The sequence below is a fragment of the Oratosquilla oratoria genome, chromosome 8 (genome assembly GCF_046742065.1).
Source record: "Oratosquilla oratoria isolate Oo_2021 chromosome 8, ASM4674206v1, whole genome shotgun sequence".
Taxonomy (NCBI): Eukaryota; Metazoa; Arthropoda; class Malacostraca; order Stomatopoda; family Squillidae; genus Oratosquilla; species Oratosquilla oratoria.
Genome location: NC_134784.1, coordinates 17,096,966 through 17,109,536, shown reverse-complemented (window position 1 = coordinate 17,109,536; position 12,571 = coordinate 17,096,966).

Genomic DNA, 12,571 nt, shown 5'->3' with positions numbered 1-12,571 from the left:
CATAGACTGACTAAATCTAGAGTTTGACAAAACACCACCGTCGGACAATCTACCTTGACTACCTACATTTATATAAAGGAAATTGTACATACTGTCAACAATAGCTAACAAAACGATACTAAAGTATCCGATATAATTGTAGTAATCGCTACCACTTGACGCTGGTCTCTGCACTGTGAAGTGTTTACAATCCAGCGCACCTACACAGTGCGAGGAGCTCCACCTATGTTCGAACCTCTGGGCTACTTCTCGCCATTCACCCTCAGTTGCTGGTATCTGAAAGCATGTTTAGGTTGTATTTACTTTACTGAAACATCTTGCATGAAAACATACACACACACAGGGTAATAGATGTTTGGAACAAGTTAGATAAAAATGTGGTGTGTGCAAAAACGATACACGAATTAAAAAAAAGTCTAGATAAAACGAGACATTAAGACGGGACACCACGAGCATAGCTACCTTTCCCGTAAAATACAACTAGGTAAATACAACTAGGTAAACACACACACACACACACACACACACACACACACACACACACACACACACGACTCGGTGGCGCAGTTGGTAGAACGATGAACTACTAGCATGGTGGTGCGCGTAGTGCTTGGTTCGAATCCTGCCCAGGGCCGAAATTAATTTCGGTACAGCTGCGCTTCGGGTCGTTACTCTGACTCTCGTGGGCGGGGAGTTGGGGGTGTGTGTGTGAAAGGTCATAGCATTACCCATAGATCGGACCTACGAGCTCTGAGCTCTCTTCCAGGAGGGAAATAGCTGTCGATCACGAGTCGAACACGTGATCCAAAAGACCAAGTGAAAATACACACACACACACACACACACACACACACACACTTCATCGAACGGACGGCGTAGAGGACGTTCTGAAGAAAAAGTGAAATTTTCGTGGATCCCAAAGCAAAGGAAGTACCTATTGTATTTACAGGGTGGGGGGAAATTGCTCGTGGTGTAGTAGGAAAGTGAGGAAAAAGGAGAAGGGGAGGGATTACTGAGGGAAATGGAAGGAAATGAGGAAGGGGAGGACTTGGTCCAAGAGGCCAGACGGCTTGTAAACAAACACCGAACCGATGATTTGGATTTCGATGATGGGACTAACAAAAATGTAAAGATTAGAAACATAGATAAGAGCAGTACAATGGAAGGTGAGGATAATAATTTTCAAGGATTTGATGAGGGGGCGGCGGATACCAACTTCCCCCGACTGGCAAAACTGGAGGAAAAACTTGAACAAATGACTGAACATTGGGAGATTAGGTTCGGTAAAATGTCAAAAATTGCAGAGAGAGTTGAAAAATTGGAAGAACTAGAGAAGGCGAACAAAAACTTAACTGATGAAATAGAAGAACTAAAAAGATAGTTAAGAGAAGTAAAAGAGGAGAATGAAGAATTAAAGAGGAATAATAAAGGAAACAAAGAGGCCATAGCTAAAGAAGCTAAGGGTTGGAAGACAATCCAAGAAAACAGTAAAGTTGCATTTACTGATATAATTAAACAGCAAATGAAAGAACAAACTGAAGACTCAGTTATCAAAGTCATAAGACAGAAGGAGAATATTGTAAGATATTTAGCAGACAAAAAGAAATGTATAATTATATTAGGAATGGAAGAGAAACATAACCCAGATAGAACCTCAAGAATCAAAGAGGAAAATGAAAAAGTAAACAGTTTACTACAATTAGTTCAGGAAGATGAACCAGAAATAATGAAACAAATCGAAGAGAAGTTCAGACTCGGAAAGTATAGTGCAGATAAGACCAGACCAATTAAGATTAAATTCAGGTCACAAACGACGGCAGAGAATATCTTATCCAAAACAGGGAAACTAGCAACAAATGAACAAAATAAATAAGGTATGGATAAAAAGGGAAATGAATAAAGAGGAAAGAGAGGAAGAAAAAAAAAAGACTTGAAGCTAAGGAAAAAAACGAGAACAGAACAGAGTCAGAAAAAGAGAGATTCTATTGGAGAGTAGTGAATATGAAACTAAGGCAATTCGACATACAAGAGAAAAACAAAAGGGAAACAGAGAACACAATGGAGGTGGTAGAAAACTAAGAGTGTCTTACACAAATATAGATGGATTAATAAGAGGATTGAATGAGCTGAATGATTATTTGAAGGAAAAAGAACCGGACATAATGGGAATTGTAGAAACAAAATTAAAAGGTCCACTACCACCCAACAGTATAGGACATGATGCATATAATTATTGGATAAGAAACAGAGAGACAAATCAAGGGGGTGGAGTTGTGTTCCTGACTAAGAAGGATATAAACGTGAGGTGTGTCACATATGGAAAGAATACAGTAGAGATGATTATGATCGAAGTGGAAGACAGAGATAAGAAGAGCAGAAAGTTTGTGATAAATTATGTGCCTCTGAAAACATCCTCGTGGGAAGAGAGTGAACATAAAAGTATGTTAGAGGACACAAAGATAACATTAAATAAGATAATGGAGGAAGAATAGTTATGATGGGCGACTTTAATTGCAAAGAAATCTGCTGGGAAGAGATAACAGTAAAGGGTGGAGACGGCTCATGGGGAAACGCTCTATTTGAGATGATTACTGACAATACAATGACACAATGGATACAGGAGAACACTAGGTATAGAAATGAAGAAGAACCATCGAGACTAGACCTAATAATTACATCTGAACCTAGAATAGTGGACAAGATTGAATATAAAACACCAATAAGTAAAAGTGACCACATACTGATTGAACTGGAACTAAATGAAGAAAAATACATGAAAAAAATGAACAATATAGAAAAGGAAGAATGATGTATGAAAAAACAAACTTTGATCAAATAAGAGAATTCTTTCAAAAAGAAAACTGGGAAGAAATATACAAAGAAGAAACAACAGTAGAAGAGAAATGGAATATTTTGACAAAAATTTACAAAAAAGGAGTGGAAAAGTATGTCCCAAGACAAAAACAAGAAAAAGAATATGTAAAGTGCTGGTACAATAAAAGTTGTAGGGAGTTAAAAGACCAAAGAGACAAAGCTTGGACCAGATGGAAAAAAGACAGGCCTGAAAAATGGAAAATATATACTTGTTATAGAAATGAATATGTACAAACGTGCAGAGAGGAGAAGAGAAAATATGAAAAAGATGTCATAGAAAAGTGTAAAGATCAACCAAAGCTATTCTACAGATTTGTAAACAACAAATTGAAAAACAAACAAGACTTGGGGAAATTAAGACAAAGAGGAGTTGAATACACAGAGGAAATTGAAATGGCGGAAATTATGAACAAACATTTTAAATCAGTGTTTACAAGGGAGAACATACAACCTGAAGAGATCGAATGGAAAGAGAAAGTCCCTCCCATGAAAGAAATAGAAGTAACAAAGAACGAAATACTGAAACACTTGAGTAATCTTGAAGTCAGAAAATCGCATGGACCAGATGAAATAGCAAACTGGATTTTGAAAGAATGCAGGAATGAACTTGCAGACAAAATACATAGCATACTAAACAGTTCCTTGAAAGAAGGAAAAGTTCCAGAAGATTGGAAAAAAGCAAATATAGTACCCATATATAAAGGAGGAAATAAAGAAGACCCTACCAACTATAGACCAGTCTCTCTAACAAGTACAATAGCAAACATTTGTGAAAGAATTGTCAAAAGTAGATGGGTAAAATATTTAGAAAAAAAAAAAACAAAGTGTTAAATCCAAGGCAATTTGGATTCAGACAAGGGCGATCATGCGTCACCAATTTAATATGTTTCTATTCAAGACTAATAGATATAATACAAGAAAGAAATGGATGGGCGGACTGTGCATTTCTAGACCTAAAGAAAGCTTTTGACAAAGTACCACATAAGAAGTTGCTTAAGAAATTAGAAACTGAAGGAGGAATACAGGGCAAACTGCTAAATTGGATGGAAGACTTTTTGCAAGAAAGAAAAATGATAGTGATAAGAGACAAACACTCAAAATGGGATGAAGTAATAAGCGGTGTCCCGCAGGGAACAGTTCTGGCCCCAATAATGTTTGCTATATATATTAATGATATGGATGAAGGAATTGAAAGTTATATGAGCTTCTTTGCAGATGATGCAAAACTACTGAAAAGAGTGAACACGGAAGAAGATTGTGAATCACTACAGAGTGATCTAAATAAAGTACAGGAATGGAGTAGGAAGTGGGAGATGGAGTTCAATACAAAAAAGTGTAGTATAATGGAATTTGGAAAAAGCAAAAACAGAATAACAGGATCATATAAATTGGGAGAAGAAGGAATAAAAAAAGTAGAAAATGAGAAGGACCTGGGAGTCATTGTTATGAATAATATGTCACCTGAGAAACATATAAATAAGATTTTTGGTGAAACTTATAATTTAATATGAACAATCAAAGTGGCATTTACATACCTGGATGAAGAAATGGTGAAGAAAATTCTAATCACCCTGATAAGACCAAGATTGGAATATGCAGTAACGATATGGTCACCAAGTACAAAAAAATGTATAAAAAAAATTGAAAGAATACAAAGAACAATTACAAAATTGGCACCAACACTCTCAAAACTATCATATGAAGAGAGACTAGCAAAACTTGAACTACAGACACTAGAGCAAAGACGAGAGAGAGGAGATTTGATAGCTATTTACAGAATCATGAAAGGCATAGAAATGACTGATAGAGAGAATCTGATAAAATGGGATGATAGAATTACAAGAGGACACGGAAAGAAAATAAAAAAAGACAGCTATAGAAGAGATGTGAAAAAGAACAGCTTTCCTCATAGAGTAATAGACAGTTGGAACAAGTTAGATGAGAAAGTGGTGTGTGCAAAAACAATACATGAATTTAAAAATAGTTTAGATAAAATGAAATATAAAGACGGGACACCACGAGCATAGCTCCCCTTCCCGTAAAATACAACTAGGTAAATACACACACACACACACACACACACACACACACACACACACACACACACACACCAAGACAAAAGCGAGAGAGAGAGTACATTAAATGTTGGTTCAACAAAAGATGCAGTGAGGCAAAAGACAGAAGGGACAAAGCTTGGAAAAAGTGGAGAAAAGACAAAAAACAAAGCAAATGGCAAATTTATGTTAACTACAGAAATGAGTATGTTAATGTGAGAAGAGAGGAGAAAAGGAACCATGAGAAGGATATTATAGACAAATGCAAAGAGCAACCCAAACTATTCTATCGGTATGTGAATGGTAAACTTAAAAACAAACAGGAATTGGTGAAACTATGCCAAGGAAACATAGAATACACAGAAGATTTAGAGATGGCCGAAGTCATGAACAATCACTTTAAATCTGTTTTCACCAGAGAGAAAATACCGAATTGTGACATAGACAAAAACAAGAAATCTCCCCTCATGAATGAGTTTACAGCATCACTAAAGGAAATATCAGAACATTTATCAAGGCTGGATGTCAGAAAATCACATGGCCCGGACGGTATTGCAAATTGGATTCTAAAGGAGTGCAAAGAAGAACTAACAGACAAAATACACATCTTAATAAACAGCTCACTCAAAGAAGGAAAGATACCCGAGGACTGGAAAAACGCTAACATTGTACCAATACACAAAGGAGGAAACAAAGAAGAACCCACCAACTATAGGCCAGTATCACTAACAAGCACCATTGCCAAAATTTGTGAGAAAATAATCAAGAATAGATGGGTAAAACATCTGGAAGACAATGACATATTAAACCCAAGACAATTCGGATTCAGACAAGGAAGATCATGCTCCACAAACTTAATATGCTTTTACTCAAGACTAATAGACATAGTGCAAGAAAGAAATGGATGGGCTGATTGTGCATTCCTAGACTTGCAAAAAGCCTTTGACAAAGTACCACACAGAAAACTACTAAAAAAACTGGAACACATAGGAGGAATACAGGGAAACCTACTAAAATGGATAGAGGACTTTCTGACTGGTAGAAAGATGAGAGTAGTGCTCAGAGAAAAATATTCAGACTGGAAAGAGGTGATGGACAAAAGAAACACAAGAGGACATGGAAAGAAAATAAAAAAACATAGCTATAGAAGAGAACTGAAGTAAAACAGTTTTCCTCATAGAGTTTTGGACACTTGGAACAAACTGGACAATGAAATAGTATACAACACGAGCATAGCTCCCCTTCCCGAAAAATACAACAATGTAAATACAACTAGGTATATACACACACACACACACACACACACACACACACACACACACACACACACACACACACACACACTTTCGTCGAATGGACGGCGAGAATTGGTATACCGAAGAAAAAGGAAAATCTACGTGGATCTCAACGTGCAGGAAGTGCCTTATTGTATTTATAGGGAAGGGGAGTGCTCGTGGAGTAGTGGGGGAGTGATAGGGAAGGAGAAGGGAAGGGATTATTGAGGGAAATGAGAAAGAGAGGGACATGGTCCAGGAGGCCAGGCGTCTTGTAAACAAGAGGCGGACCGACAATAATGATTTTGGTGACGACGGGATCAACAAAAATGTAAAGATTAGAAACATAGATAAGAGCAGCACAGTAGAAGGTGATGATAGTAGTTTCCAAGGATTTAAAGAGGGTGTGGGGGGATACCAACCTCCCCCGATTGGCAAGACTAGAGGAGAAACTTGATCAGATGACCGAACATTGGGAAAACAGGTTCGGTAGCGTAGCCAAAATTGCGCAAAGAGTTGAAAAATTGGAAGAACAAGAGAAGGCGAACAAAAATTTAACTAATGAAATAGAAGAATTAAAAAGACAGTTAAAAGAAGTAAAAGAGGAGAATGAAGAATTAAAGAGGAATAATAAAGACAACAAAGAGGCCATAGCAAAAGAAGCACAGGGTTGGAAAAAAATCCAGGAAACAGTAAAGTTGCATTTACTGATATAATTAAACAGCAAATGAAAGAACAAACTGAAGACTCAGTTATCAAAGTGATGAGACAGAAGGAGAATATAGTAAGAGACTTGGCAGATAAAAAGAAATGTATAATTATATTAGGAATGGAAGAGAAACATAACCCAGATAGAACTTCAAGAATCAATGAGGAAAAAGAAAAAATAAGCAGTTTACTAGAATAAGTTCAGGAAGATGAACCTGAAACCATGAAACAAATTGAAGAGATGTGTAGACTCGGAAAGTATAGTACATATAAGACCAGACCAATTAAGATTAAATTCAGGTCACAAACGACGGCAGAGAATATCTTATCCAAAACAGGGAAACTAGCAGCAAGTGAACAATATAAAAAGGTATGGATAAAAAGAGAAATGAATAAAGAGGAAAGAGAGGAGGAAAAAATGAAAAGACATGAAGCTAAGGAAAAAACGAGATGAGAACAGAGTCAGAAAAAGAGAAGTTCTATTGGAGAGTAGTGAATATGAAAGTAAGGAAATACAACATACTAGAGAAAAACAAAAGGGAAACAGAGAATACAATGGAAGTGGTAGAAAACTAAGAGTGTCTTATACAAATATAGATGGATTAATAAGAGGATTGAATGAGTTGAATGATTATCGGAAGGAAAAAGAACCGGACATAATGGGAATTGTAGGAACGAAATTAAAAGGTCCACTACCACCCAACAGTATAGGGCATGATGCATATAATTATTGGATTAGAAACAGAGAGATAAAACAAGGGGTTGGAGTTATGTTCCTGACTAAGAAGGATATAAACGTGAGGTGTGTCACATATGGAAAGAATACAGTAGAGATGATTATGATCGAAGTGGAAGACAGAGATAAGAAGAGCAGAAAGTTTGTGATAAATTATGTGCCTCCAAAAACAGCCTCGTGGGAAGAGAGTGAACATAAAAGTATGTTAGAGGACACAAGGATAACATTAAATAAGATAATGGAAGATGGAGGAAAAATAGTTATGATGGGCGACTTTAATTGCAAAGAAATCTGCTGGGAAGAGATGACAGTAAAGGGTGGAGACGGCTCATGGGGCAATGTTCTACTCGAGATGATTATTGATTATACAATGACACAGTGGATACAGGAGAACACTAGGTATAGAAATGAAGAAGAACCATCGAGACTAGATCTAATAATCCCATCTGAACCTAGAATAGTGGAAAAGATTGAATATAAAACACCAATAAGTAAAAGTGACCACATATTGATTGAAATGGAACTAAATGAGGAAAAATACATGAAAAGAAATGAACAATATAAAAAAGGAAGAATGATGTATGAAAAAACAAACTTTGATAAAATAAGAGAATTCTTTCAAAAAGAAAACTGGGAAGGAATATACAAAGAAGAAACAACAGTGGAAGAAAAATGGAATATTTTGACAAAAATTTATAAAAAAGGAGTGGAAAAGTATGTCCCAAGACAAAAACAAGAAAAAGAATATGTAAAGTGCTGGTACAACAAAAGTTGTATGGAGTTAAAAGACAAAAGAGACAAAGCTTGGACCAAATGGAAGAAAATCAAAAGACCCGAAAAATGGAAAATATATACATGTTATAGAAATGAATATGTACAAGCGTGCAGAGAGGAGAAGAGAAAATATGAAAAAGATGTCATAGACAAATGTAAAGATCAACCAAAACTATTCTACAGATTTGTAAACAACAAACTGAAAAACAAACAAGATTTGGAGAAATTAAGACAAGGAGTTGAATACACAGAGGAAATAGAAATGTTGGAAATTATGAACAAGCATTTTAAATCAGTGTTTACAAGGGAGAACATACAACCTGAAGAGATCGAATGGAAAGAGAAAGTCCCTCCCATGAAAGAAATAGAAGTAACAAAGAATGAAATAATGAAACACTTGAGTAATCTTGATGTCAGAAAATCGCATGGACCAGATGAAATAGCAAACTGGATTTTGAAAGAATGCAGGGATGAACTTGCAGACAAAATACATAGCATGATAAACAGTTCCTTGAAAGGAGGAAAAGTTCCAGAAGATTGGAAAAAAGCAAATATAGTAATTATATATTAAGGGGGAAATAAAGAAGACCCTACCAACTATAGACCAGTCTCTCTAACAAGTACAATAGCAAACATTTGTGAAAGAATTGTCAAAAGTAGATGGGTAAAATATTTAGAAAAAAAAAAAAACCGTGCTAAATCCAAGGCAATTTGGATTCAGACAAGGACGATCGTACGTCACTAATTTAATATGTTTCTATTCAAGACTAATAGATATAATACAAGAAAGAGATGGATGGGCTGATCGTGCATTTCTAGACCTAAAAAAAAAAAAAAGCTTTTGACAAAGTACCACATAAGAAGTTGCTTAAGAAATTAGAAACTGAAGGAGGAATACAGGGCAAACTGCTTAAATGGATGGAAGACTTTTTGCAAGAAAGAAAAATGAGAGTAATGATAATAGACAAACACTCAAATTGGGATGAGGTAATAAGCGGTGTTCCACAAGGAACAGTTCTGGTCCCAATAATGTTTGCTATATATATTAATGATATGGATGAAAAAATTGAAAGTTATATGAGCTTCTTTGCAGATGATGCAAAACTATTAAAAAAAGTGAGCACGGAAGAAGATTGTGAATCACTACAGAGTGATCTAAATAAAGTACAGGAATGGAGTAGGAAGTGGGAGATGGAGTTCAATACAAAAAAGTGTAGTATAATGGAATTTGGAAAAAGCAAAAACAGAATAACAGGATCATATAAATTGGGAGAAGAAGGAATAAAAAAAGTAGAAAATGAGAAGGACCTGGGAGTCATTGTTATGAATATTCTGTCACCTGAGAAACAAATAAATAAGATTTTTGGTGAAACTTATAATTTAATAAGAACAATCAAAGTGGCATTTACATACCTGGATGAAGAAATGGTGAAGAAAATACTAATCACTGATAAGACCAAGATTGGAATATGCAGCAACGATGTGGTCACCAAGTACAAAGAAATGTATAAAAAAACTTGAAAGAATACAAAGAGCAATTACAAAAATGGCACCAACACTCTCAAAACTATCATATGAAGAGAGACTAGCAAAACTTGAACTACAGACACTAGAGCAAAGACGAGAGAGAGGAGATTTGATAGCTTTTTACAGAATCATGAAAGGCATAGATATTATTGATAGAGAGAATCTAATAAAATGGGATGATAGAAATATAAGAGGACACGGAAAGAAAATCAAGAAAGACAGCTATAGAAGAGATCTGAAAAAGAACAGCTTTCCTCATAGAGTAATAGACAGTTGGAACAAGTTTGATGAGAAAGTAGTATGTGCAAAAACAATACATGAATTTAAAAATAGTTTAGATCAAATGAGATGAAAACGGGACACCACGAGCATAGCTCCCCTTCCCGTAAAATACAACTAGGTAAATACACATTAAAGTGGGATAGTAGATTTACAAGAGGACACGGAAAGAAAATCAAGAAAGACAGGTATAGATGAGACCTGAAAAAAGAACAGCTTCCCCCATAGGGTATTAGACGTTTGGAACAAGTTAGATGAAAATGTGGTGTGTGCAAAAACGATACACGAATTTAAAAACAATCCAGATAAGATGAGATATGTAGACGGGACACGAGCATAGCTCCCCCTTCCCGTAAAATACAACTAGGTAAATACACACGCGCGCGCGCACACAATTCATTTTATTAATACCAACTTGCTCTCTTCCCTAAGAGAATGATACTGGTGATAACACGTCAGCATTGGCCGACGATGATGGATGTGTGGACGAACTAGCAGTGATTGATGATTCAGTGCAAGATGTCGAGCAGAGTACCGCTGGACCTCCTACAAAGGGTAGAAGGCATGTGTTGCAAACTAAAAGACAAAAATGACATGGTAGAAAACGCATACAGTATTATGAATGATTTGTATGAACGCTATACTTAAAGAGATGATCAGCAATTATTTGGAAACTTGGTGGCCACTAAATTAAGAAAATTAAAAACTCCATATGATCAAGCAACAGTGCAGCATAGAATTCAAAACATATTGTATGAGGGAGAACAGGGAATGTTTGACTATCCACTTCAATCCCGTAACCACTGGAAGTATCCACCTAGGCACTCCCCTTCCCCCTTAGATACAGATGAATGCCCCGGACATGTTGGATAAACCACACATACTGAATTTTAGAAATATACTGAGAACTGATATGTTTTTGAGTAGAAGCTTTAGACGCCCTTAAAAGATCATTCACTACTGGTTTTTATATCAATATTTAATTATGCTCATAAATGGCATAGCGTATTCGTGCGTCATAAACACATTTATGCATAATTGGTGAAGGGTATTGTTATGAATGTTTATTTGTAGCTATTGAAAGGGGCTGCTGTTGGTATATAAGTATTAAAGAAAGGTAAATGTACATAGTATTTTTTTTTTTATTACTTCGAATATCCTGAATCATTTGCTTTGGTAATGTTAGGTACGTGTTTTTAAGGTTCGTTAATGTTATAATTCTCCTTGCCTCAGTGTAGGTCTAGTCGCTGAGAGCTGTAATCAACGCCTCACAATCTTCTGGAACAATGAGAATGGTTGCTTGTTTGGAAATCTTGAACGTAGTTCCAAGGGTGGTGTAGGTGTCTCCTGTGGCCAACTATCGCAGTGTCACAGCAAGGCGGCCTTTGGCCGGTATTGATTGCCGATATTTTGTGTCCTGCTTACTGATCTTGCTACCAATCATTTGCAGCAAGTAGTCAAAATCACATCTTGAGATCCTTAAGAAGTTTTTGAACACTCCTTTCTCTTCTATTGTGCGTGTCGTAAAACACGCATCATCCCCTATCAATATGTTTATCAGAGTTTGGTGCGCTTCGCCGATCCTGTTGTATAATAACGATGGTCTTGTCCATATTCTACGTTTTCACCAGCGGCTGCGCCAGGAATTTTTAGTTGGGGAGGCTAAGGGGGGGATGAGCAAATTTTTTGGGTGGCTTACAGTACTATAATTTCCGCGTTAGCAGCAATCCGAAAGGCGTAGTCCAAGGTCCGGCATGGGGTCAAAGGAGCCGGCCTAGAGTCCTTGGTGGGGTCCAGGGGCACCGCCCTGACGGGAAACATTGCTAGGATTTTTTGTTGGGGGCTGAGGAGGGACTCGATGTGTTAACGAGGTGGTGGTCTCAGAAAAATAAACTCAGATGATGATCATTCACGAACATCTGAACATGGGAGGCATCATGCTGTTTTGCTCCCGGTAAAAAAAATTATTTTCTAACCTCACTTATCTATTGTTCGAGTGAGGTATATCGAGTTTCCAAACCCACTGCTGGAGGTCTATTATTATCACTTCACCGAGCTGCTATTCCACTTAGGTTGCAAAAAATTACACGGTACTTTGGGCAGGATTGTAATCAAAACCCCCTCTACATGCTCTGCATGCTGTGACTAGGGTTTCCTGAGCTGGATTAAATGTCAATGAATGGGGTATTATTGTCTGTCAATCATCAAATTGTGTAATTGGGCCAGGAAGGAAATCAAGTGTATATTTTTACCGTGACCAATTCATCATGCAGTGCATGCCATGGGAAATTCAGGGCCAATGTGGACATTCAAAAGCTTCTTATATAGTATTGTGGGCCCTGGCA